Source organism: Callospermophilus lateralis, chromosome 9, assembly GCF_048772815.1.
Source record: "Callospermophilus lateralis isolate mCalLat2 chromosome 9, mCalLat2.hap1, whole genome shotgun sequence".
Classification (NCBI taxonomy): Eukaryota; Metazoa; Chordata; class Mammalia; order Rodentia; family Sciuridae; genus Callospermophilus; species Callospermophilus lateralis.
In genome coordinates, this window is record NC_135313.1 from 33,294,905 (window position 1) to 33,314,377 (window position 19,473).

General features: G+C 38.4%; 1 protein-coding gene and 1 non-coding gene across 2 annotated transcripts in view; one reads left to right on the plus strand and one right to left on the minus strand.

Annotated features, from left to right (window-relative positions):
* Catspert (catsper channel auxiliary subunit tau) overlaps window positions 1–19,473 on the plus strand; it is a 165,073-nt gene that overhangs the window by 17,335 nt on the left and 128,265 nt on the right.
* On the minus strand, window positions 15,931–16,037 carry LOC143407663 (U6 spliceosomal RNA). Its single transcript, XR_013092405.1, has one exon. It is a non-coding gene; the product is annotated as a U6 spliceosomal RNA (small nuclear RNA).

Sequence of the window (19,473 nt, forward strand, 5' to 3'; positions counted from 1 at the left end):
TTTAAAATTATAATTATTAGTGCATATTAGTTGCATGAAACAATGGTATTCATTGTGACAGTTCTGTACATACACATAATGTACTTGAATAATATGCATCCTCCCTATTTCCTTCTTTTCCCCTTTTCCCCCCTCACTACTCACTTTTCCCTTCCCTAATATCTCCCTTCTATTTACATGTTATCTTCTTTCTCCTAGTTTCTACATATGAGAGAAAACAGTGTAAAACAGTGTAATACTTGCCTTTCTCAGTTTCACTTACTATGTTGTCCAGTTCCATCCATTTTCCTGCAAATGACATGATTTCATTCTTATTTCTGAAATAAAACTCCAATGTGTGTGTGTGTGTGTGTGTGTGTGTGTACACATACATATATCACATTTTCTTTATCCATTAATCTGTTGGTAAACTAGGCTGAATCCATAGCTAGGCCATTATGAATAGTGGTACATTAAACATGGATATGCAGGTATGCTGATTTCTATCCTTCTATCCTTCAAGAATAATTGTATAGCTGTATCATGTGATAACTCCATTTTCAGTTCTTTTTTTTTTTTTAAGGAAATTCCATTCTGATTTCCACAGTGGCTGTTCTAATTTACATTCTGACCAATAGTATACGAGGGTACCTTTTTCCCTTCAGCTGCAATAGCACTTATTATTTTTTGTGTTCTTGGTAATAGTCATTCTTACTGGGGTGAGATAGAATTTAAATGTAATTTTGATTTGTATTTTCCTAGTGATTAAAGATGGTGAACATTTTTTTTCATGTAATTATTGGACATTTGTGCTTCTTCGGAGAAGTGTATATTCAACTAATTTATTTATTAGATTATGTGTGGTTTTGGTAGCAAAAATTTTTAAATGAACTTGTATTTCTGATTCATGTTATGGTATTTAAAAAATTTAGTGCATTGTAGTTTTACATAATATATCTACAATATTTTGGACATATTCATAAATGTATATAGCATAGTTTTCTTTATTTCAATCCTCATTATTTATCCCCTTCTGTTTCTTCCTCCTTCACCTTGATTGCTTTTCTCTATTGGTTTTCCTTCTGTGTGTTTATTTTTAATTGGTGCCTTATAGTTACATATAAAAATACAATACATTGTGATATACTCATATTGCACATAATAATAATTTGGTCAACTTTATTCCCTGGTTCTTCCCTTTTGCCTTGCCAGCAGATGACATAATTTCATTCTTCTCTGTGCTGAGTAAAACTACATTGTGTATATATTCCACATCTTCTTTATTGCCTCATCTACTTATGGGCACCTAGGCTGGTTCTATAACTTGGCTCTTGTTGAGATTGTACTGCTATTTATATTTATGAATCTATCTTTATATAGTATGCTGATTTGATCTTTTGGATAAATATCAAGAAGTGGGATAGCTGTGTCATATGGTAGTCCATTCCTAGTCTTTTTTTTAATATTTATTTTTTAGTCGTAGGTGGTCACAATATGTTTATTTTATTTATTTATATTTGGTGCTGAGAATCGACCCCAGGGCCTCACAAGTAATAGGTGAGTGCTCTACCACTGAGTCACAACCACAGCCCCCATTCCTAGTCTTTTGAGAAAACTTGACCCTGCTTTCCAAAGTGGTATACTAACTTGTAGTCCCACCAACAATGTATAAGTGTACTCTCCCCCAATATCATAGCCAGCAATTCTTGTTATTTGTATTCTTTTTTGGATGGTGGGTCCTGGGGATTGAATTCAAGAGCACTTGACCACAGAGCCACATCCCCTTCCTATCTTGTGTTTTAGAGTTGCTTAGCACCTTGCTTTTGCTGAGGATGGCTTTTCCTGATCCTCTTGCTTCAGGCTCCTGAGCCACTGGGATTATAGTTGTGCACCACTGTACCCAGCTTGTATTCTTTTTTTTTTAATTGTCAGTGGATTATTTATTTATTTATATGTGGTGCTGAGAATTGAACTCAGTGCCTCACATATGCTGGGCAAGTGCTCTACCACTGAGCTATAACCCCAGCCCTTGTTATTTGTATTCTTGTTGATTGCCATTTTGAGGGTTGAAATGAAATTTTAGTGCAGTTTTGATTTGATATTCCATGATTGCTAAGGATGTTGAATTTTTTTCATATATTTGTCAGCCGTTTGTATTTCTTCTTTTGAGAAATGTCTAGATCATTCATCCATTTATTGAGTCAGTTATTAAGTCTTTCATGTGCGAGGAAAAAGTTCCTGTTGGAGGTTGGGCTGGCTGTCAAATAAAAGCTATGTAAATAGTACCATGAAATAAACATGAGAGATCAGAAATAATAAATGATGGACTCAACTGACCAGAGGTGAACAGCTTCTAACACAAAGAAGGAGCCCATGCTTGCTTTATATATAGCGGTACAGATCAAAAGGGTTTGATAGGAGCTTCTAGAAAAACAGGAATAGGGGTAGGGGTAAGCAGGCTCTTTGGTTCTTAATGGGTCATGCCCATCTCTGGTGTTGTGCTTAACCTCTGATGGAGCTATATAGGAAGTCGCATGAATTGGGCATTCTCAAACCAGTAGAGTTATGCTGGGAGTTCCCAATACCAGACTTTCCTGCCTAATGGCTTCCATGTTGATTCATGCACAGTTCATGGATGGCTCCCCACACATCCCTCTTCTTTATTTTTTAAATGCAAATGATGGGCCATTATTTTGAGTTCCTAGGTCCTTGTTCTGAGGGTATGCCCCAAAAAGAATTAGTAGCAAACATATCATTCCAATAATATACCATGCAGAATGTTTCAACATATTTCCAGGATTAAAGCCATTCAATTCATGAAGTATCTGATCAGCTAGAGATGCAGAATCCATAAGATCGATTTTACTTTTCTGAATATCCTGGATGTGATGATGTAATAATTGAATTGAATCTTCTCTAGAAGAGCCGGGCTATTATTATTGCTCTGCCAAATACCCATAAGATGATTTTTAACCTTTTACCAATCCTATTGGGAAGCATTATATTTGTGAGTAGCAGACATACTTGGAGTCAGCATGGCATTTAAGCCTTTGTTTACATTTGAGAAAGGAAAGTGTTGAGAGCCATAGCCGAAGGGGCCCCAGCAAACTTCCAGCTGCCAGCAAACTTCCAGCTTCCAGCTGATGATTGGCTCACAGCAAACTTCTAGCTGCCAACTGATTGGCTTTTCTGCGGTGATGCTCATTGGGTTGTTTCCCCACCCTTTCAGACCACGGAGCTGCTCATTGGGGGACTTTTTTTGTCTCCACCCACGCTACCCAGCCAATTGGCCTCAAGAGCAGGAGGAGTGGGGGAGGTTGAGAGGCTTGTAGGAAGCTGATGGTGGCAGTTGGGCTCTGAAGGTTTTCCTGTAGAGCTGTGTGGTGTGGCGTGTGTGTGTGTGTGTGTGTGTGTGTGTGTGTGTGTTCTAAAAATAAAGTTTGTTTCTTTTGAAAAAAAAAAAAGGGTAAGTGATAAGGTAAACTGCTCACCCCTGAGGGCAGGGCGAGAGGATGGGTAGCCATTTTAAGATTCTTCTTTTGTTTTGTTTTGCTTTTGTTTTAAGTTGCCTGTCCCTGGAGATGAATGAGACGGAAGAAAAACCGCTCACATCTGAGGAAAAACTATTTGCGTCTGTTGATAGGGAGAAAGGACAGATGGACATTTCAGGAGGATAGAAAGGCTGATACAATGATTTTGTGTTGTTCCACTTTTGTTTCATTCTGTCTCGGTTTTGTTTGGTGTTATCTTGTTGGGATGTATTATAATAGAAATATGGGATCAGAAATTAGTAAAAAACAAACTGAAAGAGTGTTAAGTAAATTGTTAGAGGAAGGAGGCATCCCAGTAAAATCAAGAGCAGTCAGGGCATACGTTGATACAATACAAAAATGTAGCCCATGGCTTTTTAAGGAGGAGTTGTTAAGTATATCACAATAGAACCATCATGGTGAAGATTTAAAAAGAATAGAAAAGAAAAGCCCAGGGACTCTGCCAGTTGGCACATTGCCATGTGGACGTTCGTATCTTGTTTGCTTAGTCCAAAGCCTTAAGTTCAGACAATGGTAGAGGAAGGAGAAGACATATTGATTCAAATAAAAGAGAAGGTGTCTCAAGTTAGTCAGACAGAGGAAAAGATTCAAGTAAAAGAGAAGGTCTCTCGAGCTAGTCAGACAGAGGAAGAAAGTTTAGAGCAGAAAAAGCCATCAGGGGAAAAGTTACAACAGGAGACTGCTACTAACACCTTTCTATCACCAGAGGGCGTAAGTGTCCAACCAACAGCGCCACCTCCATATGCTGGGAGGCCCCCAACCCCCGCAGTTGATAGTTGGGATCCTGAGACAGGATCTCAAATATTAACATGCCCTGTATTTGAGCAGGCAGGAGGGCAGCTAATTCACCATGCTTTAAATTTCAAAAAAGTGAAGCAGCTAAAAGAGGCTGTAACAACCTATGGTCCTCAAGCACCCTTCACTGTAAGCATGGTCGAATCCATTACCAACTTGAACATGACACTAGCAGATTGGGCTAATATGTGTAAAGCTATGCTAAATGGAGGACAATACCTGTTATGGAAGGTTGCCAATGCGGAATTTTGCAAGGTGTCGGCTAGGCGAAATGTGGCAGCTGGTTATCCTTAGAGAAATCTTGATATGTTGTTAGGAAAGGGACCTTATGAGGATCAGCAGCAACAAATTGCATATGATCCTGGCGTTTACTTACAAATTGCTGTAGATGCGGTTAGGGCATGGAAGACTTTACAAGGACATGGAGGTTTACAAGGTCAGCTCATCCGATGACGGGTAAGGACCATATGTAGTATTAGACAACCTAAGGCAGGCACATGCTTGTTGTTTTAAACAGAGGGGGAGATGTTGAGAGCCACAGTGGAAGGGGTCTCAGCAAACTTCCAGCTGCCAGCAAACTTCCAGCTGCCAGCTGATGATTGGCTCACAGTGGCTCCAGCAAACTTCTAGCTGCCAACTGATTGGCTCCTCTGCGGTGATGCTCATTGGGTTGTTTCCCCATCTTTCAGACCACGGAGCTGCTCATTGGGGGACTTTTTTTGTCTCCGCCCACGCGACCCAGCCAATAGGCCTCAAGAGCAGGAGGAGTGGGGGAGGTTGAGAGGCTTGTGGGAAGCCGGTGGTGGCAGTTGGGCTCTGAAGGTTTTCCTGAAGAGCTGTGTGGTGTGGCATGTGTGTTCTAAAAATAAAGTTTGTTTCTTTTGACAAGTGGCTCCTGAATTGTGCCCAGCCAGACTGCGGCAGGAAAGCTCATTACTTGTATTTATGACAGTAGTTTCCAAGGCATTTAATTTAGTTTCAGTCTTCTCATCAATATTATCTGATTATGGAGGGCTTTAGAAGTATTTTGAGCAAAATTATTAAGAAAATTTGCGTGCTGAATGTTTTGAGATATAACTACTGAAGCTATTACTGTAGATGCCATAAAGGAGATTAAAGCAGCCACTCCAAGAATTATGAGACCAAGAGCTCATTTGGCTCTGGTTAACTGAGCATGCATCTGTTTTAAAAGTTGAATACCAGCATCAGCATACCATTGTTGTGAAATATTGGCTGGCAGTGAGACGGGAGAGTTGGTGAAGGACTAACATTCCTCTCTCTGTTAAATCTAGTCATGTAATTAGATTGCATCTTTTATAGGCTACAAGATATTTTTCACCTTTTTTTTCTTAAGTCTTACAATTACAGTAATTAAAGCATAAGGAAATTGAACACAGGCTCTCAGGCCACGGGAGGAGCCCTTTTTGCAATTCCTGCCTACAAAGTCAAGCATAGGGCCACCTGTTAATGTAGAAAAACTGAGGCTGCAATTAAACGCCAGAGATCTTTTTGGATACCACCTTCACTGAAGGTTAGAATATTACCAATGAAACCTCCAGGGGTCATGACATCCTTATTTAGTTGTCTTTTATCAATTCTTGGAGACCAATCCAAAATATATCAACCATTTCCAGAATCTTTAAGTTGTACTGGAAAGATGTTTGCACATTCCATCCATTTAGGAAAGGTGCAAAATTCTATTGCAGAATGATTAGGGCAGTAAGGTATTGGTGGATGTTCTGTGGAAATGACTGGCTTGTTATGAGAAAGTCCCATTTTAATAACTGTCTGGACATATAATCTTGAGTCCCATGGGCCAATACAATTGGCTGGTCTAGGTACCCCAAATGCTGTCTTTTTCTTTAAACATCCAGCATGTTTATTATGGGACCAGCATATAGGTAGTTGCCTACTGTAGCCAGTATAATTAGATTCAGTCACATGGATGGGTGTAATGTGAGTATCTATAAAACCTTCCATCATATGAGTATCATTAGTAAATACTGGGATGGATTCTCCAGTCCATACCACTGGATGCACTAAAGGTAAATGGGTCCAATAAGTTTCTCCAGGGCCCCTACTTATGTGACAGCTCAATAGAGCTATCATGGCCACAAACATTGTGGTTGGAGACTTAATTTCTACTTGTTGATGAACCATCTGCTCGGTCTGTTGCATTAGATTCTTCAGTTGTTTCCACAAGGGCACATGTTTGATCCAACAAGATCTTCTGCCGCAGTCTGGCTGGGCACAATTCAGGAGCCACTTGTCAAAAGAAACTAACTTTATTTTTAGAACTACACAAGATAAACAAAACAGCTCCTCAGGAATAAAACCCTCAGAGCCCAACTGCCACCACCGGCTTCCCACAAGCCACACACCCCAACAACCTCTTTCTCCCACAATCCTCCTGCTCTTGAGGCCGATTGGCTGGGTCGCATGGGCGGAGCCAAAAAAGTCCCCCAATGAGCAGCTCCGTGGTCTGAAAGGGCAGGGAAACAGCCCAATGAGCATCACCGCAGAGGAGCCAATCAGCTAGTTGTTGCTGGGGCTGCTGTGAGCCAATCATCAGCTGGTAGTCTGAAAGGGCAGGGAAACAGCTCAATGAGCATCTCCACAGAGGAGCCAATCAGCTAGGTGTTGCTGGGGCCGCTGTGAGCCAATCATCAGCTGGCAGTCTGAAAGTTTGCTGGAGCCCCTTCGGCTGTGGCTCTCAACATCTCCCCCTCTCTGTTTAAACAAGAAGCATGTGGCTTAGGGACTGTGTCTGCCTTAGGTTGTCCAATAGTACATATGGTTCTTACCCGTTATTGGATGAGCTGACCTCAAGGCGTCAGCCTCCTGTCTTAGGTTGGTACCATAGTAATTGGATCTTACCCGTCATTGACTACCAGTCCAGTATACAGCCACACCTGTGTAGAGGTCTTCGTACCAGCGGGGGGGTGAGGTTCTTTGCCTCACCTCTGTTGTCCCCCAAATTTTAGCTGAACGATCATGACAAACAGAAGGGAGGAAGATACACCAAGCCAGCTGACGGCTCCTTTTGGAAAAATTGTACCACCGATGACACCATCAGCATAAATACCCCAACACTACCAGAAGTTGCTGTACCAACAGATAGTTCACAATGCATACAAGTGAGTTCACAATGCATATAAGTGATACATAGTCCAGGCAAGTTCTGCAAGCAGTTCAGTGATGGCTATTGCAGAAGCTGTAGATTGGTTTTATCTTTGTCTTCATGCACTGGGATGAAGATAGGAATTCTGACAATAATGGCTAAAGAAAAAATTATGTAACATTCCAGAAAGCACTAAAAGAAAACAATTTTCTTAACAATTTACATTGTCTTCACCGGCACTGGGATGAAGATAGGAATTTTGGCAATAATGGCTAAAGAAAAAATTATGTAACATTCCAGAAGGCACTAAAAGAAAACAATTTTCTTAACAATTTACATTGTCTTCACCGGCACTGGGATGAAGATAGGAATTTTGGCAATAATGGCTAAAGAAAAAATTATGTAACGTTCCAGAAGGCATTAAAAGAAAACAATTTTCTTAACAATTTACATTATCTTTAAGAGAATTATTAAATATAATGAAAAGGAAAGGTGAAAGTAAACAAACAGATCTGTTAACCTCCTTTTTTGTTCACATTATAAAACAATCTTCAACAGCTGTTTACCCAATTTAAATTAAACCATTTAAATCACGTGAATAAAAAAAAAATTATTTGGATCCATTTTTTCATGAGCGCTCATCATATATGACATATGGACATACGTACGTTCAAACACAAAACACAAGTGTGCACACATAATACATATGACACATAACATAATAGTAAAGGCCTTATAACTTTTTACAGGTGAAATCTCCATTGCAATGTTTAAAAACTCTATAGTCAAAAAATAGAACTGATCAGCAAAACATTAACCTAGGTCTGTATGAGCTCAAAAAAAAAAATATATGGGAAAGGGCAATAATAAAATAGATATTGAAAAAAGCATTCTGGTTCTGTCGCAGATGTAAGAATAACCAAACTGGAGTTCTGGATATCACATCTTCTTTTTGGTCTGTAGAAATCGCTTTAGTTAATCTGTCTGGAATCCAAATTAGCTGCTGTTCTCCCTGTGGAAACACATAAACAGACCCCCGACTCCAGGCAATCACTGGGTCAGGACCTTAGTTAATCTCTCTGGAATCCAAATCGGCTGCTGTTCTCCCTGTGGAAACACACAAACAGACCCCCGACTCCAGACAATTACTGGGTCAGGACCTTTCCATTGTCCTGTTAGAATATCCTTCCAAAGTACCTTGGGCTTATATACATTTTTTGGACACATATGCCTTTCCGCAGCACTAAGCCCTGATGAATCCAAATTTAAAAAGTTTAGAGTAAAAAGGGTTATTTTAAGTTTATCTTTGGGGAATATATACCCCTTCCCAATTCCTTCTTTTTGCTTTAATAAGTACATTTTAATAGTTTGATGAGCTCTTTCAACTATGCCTTGTCCCTGTGGATTGTATGGGATTCCTGTTATATGAGTAATGCCAAATGATGAGCAAAATTGTTTAAAAGAGGTAGAAGTATAACCAGGGGCATTATCTGTTTTTAACTGTTTTGGAACACCCACAGTGGCAAAATTTTGTAAGCAATGAGCTATAACATCTTTAGTTTTTTCTCCGGCATGAAGGGAGCCCATCAAAAATCCAGAAGAAGTATCAACTGTAACATGCAAATATTTTAATTTTCCAAATTCTGGCAAGTGTGTGACGTCCATCTGCCAAATATGGTTAGGTATCAATCCTTTAGGATTGACTCCAAGATTAACTTGTGGTAAAAAGGTCACACAATTTTGACATTGTTTTATTATTTGTCTAGCTTGTTCCTTAGTTATTTTAAAACGCTTTTGTAAAGTATTAGCATTGACATGGAACTTTTTATGAAAATTTATAGCTTCTTCTAGTGTAGAGAAAATATGTATGTCATGTGTAGTTTTATCTGCTAAATCATTGCCCAAACTAAGGGCTCCAGGCAATCCTGTATGTGCCCTGATATGTCCTATAAAGAATGGATCTTTTCTGTCCCAGATTAGACTTTGTATAGTGGAAAGCAAAAAGAAAATAGTAGAGGAAGGGGAAATCCTACCAGCATCTTCAAGGGATACTATAGCATTAACTATATACTGACTATCGGAAAATAAATTAAATACAGAATTTTTAAACATCACAAAAGCCTGTAATACTGCCTTAAGCTCTACCTTTTGAGCTGATTGTTTGGGTACTAAAAATGTAAAAGTTCGATCAGGTGTAACTATTGCTGCTGTACCATTATTTGATCCATCAGTGAATATATTTGGAGCATTCCCGATAGGTGTTTTTCTTGTCATTTTTGGAAAAATTACAGGATGTGATGACCAAAAAGACAATAAAGGATTAGATGGTAAGTGGTTATCAAATGAAACATTAGATTTGCACATGATTATTGCCCAAGTATTTAACTCATTAGCTAACTCATCAATTTGATTCATAGTATATGGAGTAATAATTTTATTGGGAGAAATTCCAAACACTCCTTTTGCTGCTTTTATTCCTTTGAGTATTAATTGTCCTACAGCCTCAGGATACCTAGTAAGAATAGTGTTAGGAGAATAAGATAAATGTATCCATAATAATGGGCCTTCTTGCCAAAATACTCCTGTAGGAATATTTTTTGTTGGCAGTACAATAAATAATAAAGGCAAACTTATATCAATTCTATCCAAATGCATATTTTCCATATATGTTTCAATGATTTTTAATGCCTTTCTTGCTTCAGGCGTTAACATTCGGGGTGAATTTGGATCTGATGGACCTTTTAGGATATCAAATAAAGGTCCCAACTCTCCTGTTGGTATACCTAGATAAGGCCTTATCCAATTTATGTCTCCTAATAACTTTTGAAAGTCATTAAGTGATTTGAGTTGATCTACTCGTATTTGAATTTTTGGTGGACGGACCATGGTTGAGGATAATAGAACTCCTAAATAATTAATTGGAAAATTTAATTGTACTTTATCTATTGCTATCTCTAGATTATAATTTTTTAATAAGTTTGTAAGTGTGGCATAACAGTCCAGCAATGTGTTTTTAGCTTTGTGTGCTAATAATACATCATCCATATAGTGAAATATTTGTAGTTCAGGATTTTGATTTCTAAGTGGCTGGATTACTTTGTTAACATAAATTTGACACATAGTTGGGCTGTTAGCCATCCCTTGAGGGAGTACTTTCCATTCATATCTCTGATCAGGACCTTCATGATTCAGTGCAGGGATAGTAAATGCAAAACGTGGACTATCCTCAGGATGAATTGGAATTGAAAAAAAACAATCTTTAATATCTATAACTAAAACATACCAAGTTTTTGGCAAAGCAGACAATTGAGGAATCCCCGATTGAGCAGGTCCCATAATAACCATCTCATTATTAATGGCTCTTAAATCTTGCAATAATCTCCATTTACCAGATTTCTTTTTGATGACAAAAATGGGAGTATTATGGGGAGATACAGAAGGTTGTATATGTCCTTCTGCTAATTGTTGCTTGACCAGATCATGGGCTACTAGTATCTTTTCTTTAGTCAGGGGCCACTGAGGAACCCACACTGGTCTTTCTGATTTCCAAGTAATTTTTATTGTCTCAGTGGCCCTTTCTGAAAATCCAACCCATGTCTGTCTGTTCCTTGATCTATTTGTATTGGTGCTGCTATACCTTGTTCTTGTTTTCCTAATCTTTTTCCTTCCCTAAAACCTTGTCTAGTCATAATAGTGGGTGCATTTTGGTTGATGTTATTTGTTAATGTCAAACCTAATTGATCTAGGACATCTCGTCCCCATAAATTTATAGGAAGATGATCCAATACATATGGCTGTATAGTTCCTTCACATCCTTCAGGATCCTTCCAATCTAATACCATTGCACTTCTATGGGGATTAGTCGCCACTCCTAGGCCTCGAAGCGTTTGAGTGGCTTGTTGTAATGGCCAATGTTTTGGCCATTCTTGACGAGAGATGATGCTAAGGTCTGCACCTGTATCCAGTAGCCCATTAAATTCATGTCCTTGAATATTTAGTTTTAGCATGGGGCGAGAATCTAAATTTAAAGACAGCATAGCCCAATCTACACCTGTGGAGCCTAATCCCTTGGAACCTCTTTCTATAGCACGACTGGAAAATTTATCATGTAGGCTTGGTATTATTAGTAACTGTGCTATTCTATCTCCTGGTGAAATTACTGATATACCATTTGGAGAACTGGCTATAATTTTTATTTCACCTTCATAATCGGGATCAATTACCCCAGGACTTATCATAAGTCCTTTTAGAGTAGAAGAGCTGCGTCCCAATAATAAGCCTACTGTTCCTTTGGGAAGAGGTCCTTTCACCCCTGTGGGAATGATTTGAATTCCCATCTCTGGAGTTAGTACTGATCTGGCGGAGGCGCAGATGTCCAACCCTGCGCTCCCTCTGGTTTGTCTGATGAGGGATCTGATGGACAATGTGTCCTGGGCACTACCCTGATGGGGTTGCTGGGTTCCTCCAGTGCTCCGTATATTTGTGGTTTTGGGCCCCGGAGCATTGGGCCCCCCTGTCCATTTTTTGGCAATGGAGCCCAGTACCTTTCTCCACGATATCGTGGATAAACACTTGGTCCTTGTTCGTTTTTTGATAATGGAGTACCCTCTATGGTGGTTTGAGAACGGCATTCATTAGCCCAATGTCTCCCTCTACGGCATCGTGGGCAAATACCCGGTATTCTACTCCTTTGATACCTAGTTTTGTTAAACCCTCCTCCTATGGGGCAATTCCTTTTAAAATGTCCTGTTTGTTCACAATTGTAGCATGTTCTTGGCCTGGAATCTAAAGCCTGTTTTACTGCAGCTGCCACAATTTGCCCTTGTTCATTAATGTCTCTGGCATCTAAAGCCTGTTTTACTGCAGCTGCCACAATTTTCCCTTGTTCATTAATGTCTCTTGCATCTAAAGCCTGTTTTACTGCAGCTGCCATGACTTGCTCTTGTTCATTAATGTCTCTACATAATTTAATATATGTGTTTAAATCTTCATGTTTCCATGGTCTAATGATATCTCTGCACCAACGATTCGCTTGGTCATAAGCCAGTTGTTTTATTAATGGCATTGCTTGTTCTGTATTCCCAAAAACTCTGGTAGCTGTTTGAATAAGCCTATCTACAAATTCAGCATAAGATTCATTAGTTCCTTGTATTATCTTAGATAATTGACCTTGTAAACCTCCATGTCCTTGTAAAGTCTTCCATGCCTTAACTGCATCTACAGCAATTTGTAAATATACACCAGGATCATATGCAATTTGTTGCTGCTGATCCTCATAAGGTCCCTTTCCTAACAACATATCTAGATTTCTCTGAGGATAACCAGCTGCTGCATTTCGCCTAGCCGTCTCCTTGCAAAATTCCTCATTGGCAACCTTCCATAACAGATATTGTCCTCCATTTAGCACAGCTTTACACATATTAGCCCAATCTGCTGGCGTCATGTTCAAGTTGGTAATGGATTCGACCAAGCTTACAGTGAAGGGTGCTTGAGGACCATAGGTTATTACAGCCTCTTTTAGCTGCTTCACTGTTTTGAAATTTAAAGTATGGTAAATTCGCTGCCCTCCTACCTCAAATACAGGGCATGTTAATACTTGAGATCCTGTCTCAGGATCTGAACTATCCACTGTGGGAGTTGGGGGCCTCTCAGCATATGGACGTGGCCTTGTCAGTTGGACACTTACGCCCTCTGGTGATAGAAAGGTTTTAGTAGCAGTCTCCTGTAGAGGTGGTGCTGTTGGTTGGACACTTAAGCCCTCTGGTGATAGAAAGGTTTTAGTAGCAGTCTCCTTTTGTAACTTTCCCCCTGATGGCTTTTTCTGCTCTAAACTTTCTTTCTCTGTCTGATTAGCTCGAAAGACCTTCTCTTTTACTTGAATCTTTTCCTCTTTCTGACTAACTTGAGAGACCTCCTCATTTACTTGAATCAATATATCTTCTCCTTCCTCTACCTTTGTCTGAATTGAAGGCTTTGGACTAAGAAAACCAAATACCAATGCCCACAATGCCAATGTGCCAGCTGGCAGAGTTCCTGGGCTGTTCTTTTCTATTCTTTTTAAATCTTCACCATGATGGTTCCATTGTGATATACTTAACAACTCCTCCTTAAAAAGCCATGGGCTACATTTTTGCATTGTATCAATGTATGCCCTGACTGCTCTTGATTTTACTGGGATGCCTCCTTCCTCTAACAATTTACTTAACACTCTTTCAGTTTGTTTTTTACTAATTTCTGATCCCGTATTTCTACTATAATACAACCCAACAAGATGACGCCAAACAAAACCGAGACAGAATGAAATAAAAATGGAACAACAAAAATTCATTATAGCCTTTCTATCCTCCTTACATGTGCATCCGTCCTTTCTCCCTATCTGTTCCTCAGACGTAAACAGTTTTTCCTCAGAAGTGAGCGGTTTTTCTTCCGTCTCACTCATCTCCAGGGACAGGCAACTTAAAACAAAAATGAAGCAAAACAAAAGAGGAATCTTAAAATGGCTCCCCATCCTCTCACCCTGCCCTCAGGGGCGAGCGGTTTACTTACCCTCAGTCGCTCCCCGTGCGAGCCACCAAATGCCGCAGTCTGGCTGGGCACAATTCAGGAGCCACTTGTCAAAAGAAACTAACTTTATTTTTAGAACTACACAAGATAAACAAAACAGCTCCTCAGGAATAAAACCCTCAGAGCCCAACTGCCACCACCGGCTTCCCACAAGCCACACACCCCAACAACCTCTTTCTCCCACAATCCTCCTGCTCTTGAGGCCGATTGGCTGGGTCGCATGGGCGGAGCCAAAAAAGTCCCCCAATGAGCAGCTCCGTGGTCTGAAAGGGCAGGGAAACAGCCCAATGAGCATCACCGCAGAGGAGCCAATCAGCTAGTTGTTGCTGGGGCTGCTGTGAGCCAATCATCAGCTGGTAGTCTGAAAGGGCAGGGAAACAGCTCAATGAGCATCTCCACAGAGGAGCCAATCAGCTAGGTGTTGCTGGGGCCGCTGTGAGCCAATCATCAGCTGGCAGTCTGAAAGTTTGCTGGAGCCCCTTCGGCTGTGGCTCTCAACAATCTTCCTCATCCTTTTCCTCCTTATTAGCTTCCTGATCCTTCTGGGGATCAGGGCTGACATCTCTGGATTGATCTTTAGTCATTTGAACTTTGGCTCCAGGTCCTCCATGCCTGATGGCACAATCAGGTACCCAAATAGGATGAAATGCACCTTCTGGGAAAACACAAGTATGACCTCTACCCGATATGATCTCTACCCCATATGATCACTGAATCTTGTTTTTTGCATTGTCCTGTTTGTTGATCTTTCCACCAAACTAGGCCCAAACAGACCTGTTACAGCAGAAGATATGTGTCTCTTGGTAGCAGTGTCACCTTAAGAATCACAATTTGAAACATTTAAAACAAAGCATGATTAAGGTTATTTTGTAGGGTCTTATTTCCCACTTTTTGTTTTTTGTGATTGTAGCTTAATAAATAAATGGCTTGACCTTGAGGATATAAGGAATGCCTGTTTTATGATCAATATGAAATTGGTAGCAAAACTGTTGACAAGAACTAGTATAATATGGAGCATTATCAGTTTAAAACTGATAAAGGACAGCACAATACTGCAAAAGCAGCTAGGCAATGAGAAATAACATGTTGAGCATTCTCTTTTACACAGGCAGTGGCAAAGATAAATCGAGAATAAGTTTCAACAATAACATGGACATAGCAATTTTTGCCAAACTCAGGGATGTGAGTTACATCCATTTGCCATAACTAATTTGATCATAAATTGTGTGGAAGAATACCCTGGGTAGTTTGATGGGAATTGCATTGAATCTATAGATTAATATTAATTCTACCTCTCAGTGAACATTGTAGGTATTTTCATCTTCTGTTCTTCAATATTTTATAATTCTCATTATGAAAGTCTTTAATATCTTGTTAGATTTATTCTCAAATACATTTTTTGAGATTATTGTGAATGGAATAATTTTAAACTTTTTTCTCAGTGCATTCTTAAATGAAATATAGAAGCAGTTATTGATTTTTGTGTGTTGATATTGTTGTATCCTGTAACTTCAGTGATTTGCTTATCTAGATGTCTTCTGGAGGAGTCTTCTAAGTTTAGCATTATGTCATCAGTAGAGATGTTTGACTTCTTTTCCTATTTGTATCATAGGAAAAGATTATTATTCTTTTCCTGATTATTCTTGCTAAAGTTTTAAGAACTATATGGAATAGGAGTGGTGAGAATGAATATCCTTGTCTTATTTCTGATTTTAGAGGAAATGCATTTATTTTTTCTCCATTTAGTATCATGTTGACTATGGGTTTATCATATATAGCCTGGATAGTATTCAGGGATTTCAGGGATGCTCCTTCTATACCTAGTTTCTTCAGTGTTTTTTTTTTTTTTTTTTTTTTTTGCCAATTTTAAATACAGTTATTTAAGACATTATATTTTCCCCTTACAATACAGTGTTTATAATAAATATGGAATGCTTAATGAATTTGCATGTCATCCTTTCTCAGGGGCCATGCTAATCTTCTCTGTATCATTCCAATTTTAGTATATGTGCTGCCAAAGCAAGCACTCTTCAGTGTTTTTTACATGAATGGGTGCTGAATTTTGTCCAAGACTTTTTATGTATTTATTGAGATGATCATGTGATTTTTGTCCTTGATTCTATTTATGGGATGAATCACATTTATTGGTTTAAATATATTGAACTAAACTTGCATCCCTGGGATGAAACCCACTTGATCATGGTATATAATCTTCTTAATGTGTTTTTGGATGCAGTTTGCAGATATTTTATTTAGGATTTTTGCATCTATGTTTATCAAGGATTATGGAGAGCAGTGACTTGAGCCATGCTCTCTGATCGCCTGTGGCTGCTTTGCACTGGAAACTTCCTGTGCAAAGGTGCAGGTCAAGATGTCTCAGTTTCTATGGTGATGCTGGCCTGAGGAGGCTCTGTTCAAAGGTGCAGAGCTGTTGTCAGTTGAGACTTTGAGCTCAGGCACCAACTCCTGGGGATAGAGAATTCTGGGCGTAACAAGATAATCCTAATGTCTTTCCAGTCCTGCATTCTTCAGATTTCCTTCTTTGCTGAAACTTTCCCACAAATAACCTTTTGATGAAAAAATCTATTTAATAAACATGCTGTACTAGCTCTGGGTCATTATTCCTCTATCAGAAGGTTATATTCCACCTGGTCCCAGAATTTTCAATCTCGTTGCTTGATATTGGTCTATTTAGGTTTTCTATGTTCTCTTGGTTCAATTTGGGTAGGTAAAATGTGTCTATAAATTTGTCCTTATCTACTAGATTTTCCATTTAGTTTTAAAAATAATTCCTATGATCTTCTGTATTTCAGAATAGTCCTTTATTCTGTATAAAATAGTCCCTTATGATTGATCTTCTGTATGTCTGTGGTGATATCTCCTTTTTTAAATCTCTAACTTTGTTGATTTGGGTCTTCCCTCTCTTTTGGTTACTTTAGTGAAGGGTTTATCGATGTTTTTTATCTTTTCAAAGGACCAACTCTTCTTAATACTAAAAATACATTGTATAGTTTCTTTCCACCTCCTCCTCATTTCAACTCTTGGTTATTTCCTGTGTTCTCCTGGTTTTGGAATTAGTTCATTCCTGCTTTTATAGGACTTGAGATTAAAGATTAGGTTGCATATTTGGGATCTTTCTTTTAACATGGTCAGTTAATGTTATAAACTTTTCTCTTAGAACTGCTGTCATAGTACCCGAGAGGTTTGATATGTTTTATCACTATTCTCATTTGATTCAAGAAGTATTTTAATTCCTCCTCTCATTTACTCTATGATACTTCCTCTTTTAAAAGATTATTGTTCAATTTCCATGGGTTTATGTAGTTTCTATAATTTTTTTCTTCCTAATTTCATTCCATTATGATTTGATAATATGCACAGGATTATATCAGTTTCTTTGTATTTGCTAAGACTTATAAATTGCCTGTTTTGGAAAAGATGCCTTGATTTGCTGAGAAGAAAGTAAATTCGGCTGTTTTTGGATGAACTATTCTACAGATATCTTTTAGGACCATTTTATTTATAGTATTTAGGTTAGAAGTATCTTTATTGATCTTATGTCTGGATAACCTGTCTATTTGTGAGAGGAGTGTGTTGAAATCCCATAGTATTATGGGGCCTATCTTGGATTTAATGTTGAAGTATTTATTTTATGTAATTAGGTACACTGACATTTGGAGCATATGTATTTATTATTGTTATATCATCATGTTGGATTTACCCATATGTAGTGACCTTTACCCATATGTAGTGACCTTGTCTCTTTGGATTAATTTTTGCTTGAAATCTACCTTGTTCCATATGTCCAACCTACTCCTACTTGTCTTTAGATTTGCATGGAAATTCTTTTTTTTTTTCCTTTTTAATCCTACATTTAGCCTGTGGATATCTTTGGTAATGAAATGAGTCTCTTGAAAACAGCATGAAAGAATGGGAAGTTATACTTAACGTACATGTAATATGTCAAAATACACTCTATTGTCATGTATATCTAAAAAGAACAAATAAGAAAACAAAACAGCATATAATTGTATCTTCTTTTCTTCTTTTATTAAATCCATTCTACCACCCTATGACTTTAATTTAATTAGAGTTGAGACCATTTACGTTTAGTGTTATTATGGACAGATGTTTGTTATTCCTGACACTTTTGTTTGTCTGCTGTATTTCTTTGTGAGTGTTATACAGGAGGGGCAATTATTTTTTATTATTAAATCATATAAACTGCACAGATTAATTAATGGGTTTGACTGACATTTCCACACATGTGTGATGTACATATCCACCTCCCTTATCAGTCCCTCTCTCAGCATTCTCTTCCCCCTTTCCATCAGTCCCTTTTCCTTTTTGTTTTTGTTTTTTTAAAGTTTAGTTTCCACTATGAGAGAGAACCCTCAATACTTGTCTTTCTGAATCTGGCTAATTTCACTTAACATGGTGACTTGGTGGGGAGAGGGGTAGAACAGTGGTTCAAGCACCAGATTTTGAAATGGGACAAAATTGGATTTGAGCTACTTTTTGGGGGGTTCTTTTTAGTTATACATGACAGTAGAATGTGTTTTTACATGCCATACATATATGAAGTATAACTTCCTATTCTTGTGGTAGTACATGATGTGGAGTTACACTGGTCATATATTCATATATGAGTATAGGGAAGTTATAATCTAATTCATTTTATTGCCTTTCCCAGTCCCATCCCTTTTCCTTTCCCCCATTCCCCACTGTCCAATCCAGTAAAATTCCACTCCTCCCTCCCCTCCAGCCTATTATGAGTCAACATCCACATATCAGAAGATTTGGTCTTTGGTTTTTCGGGATTGGCTTATTTCACTTAGCATGATAGTTTCCAGTTCCATCTATTTACCAGCAAATGCCATAATTTCATTCTTTATGGCTGAGTAGTATTCCATTGTATATATGTACCACATTTCCTTATCTATTAATCTACTGAAAGGAACCTAAGTTGGTTCCATAGCTTAGCTGTTGTGAATTAAGCTGTTATGTACATTGATTGATGTGGCTTTATATCACTATAGTGTGCTGATTTTAAGTCATTAGTATATATGCCGAGAAGTGGGATAACTGGGTCAAATGATGGTTTCACTCCAAGTTTTCTGAAAAATCTCTATACTACTTTCCAGAGTGGTTGCACCAATTACAGTCCCACCAGCAATGTGTGAGTGTACCTTTTCCTCCACATCCTTGCCAACATTTATTGTTAACTTATATTCTTGATAATTGTCATTCTGCTTAGACTGAGATGAAATCTTGGTTTAGTTTTGATTTGCATTTTTCTAATACTGGAGATGTTGAACCTTTTTTCATATATATGTTGACCATTTGTATTTCTTCTGTGAAGTGTCTGCTCAGTACCTTTGCATATTTATTTATTGGGTTATGGGGTTTTTTGTATTAACTTTTTTGTGTCCTTTATATAGCCTAGAGATTAATCTGAGGTAC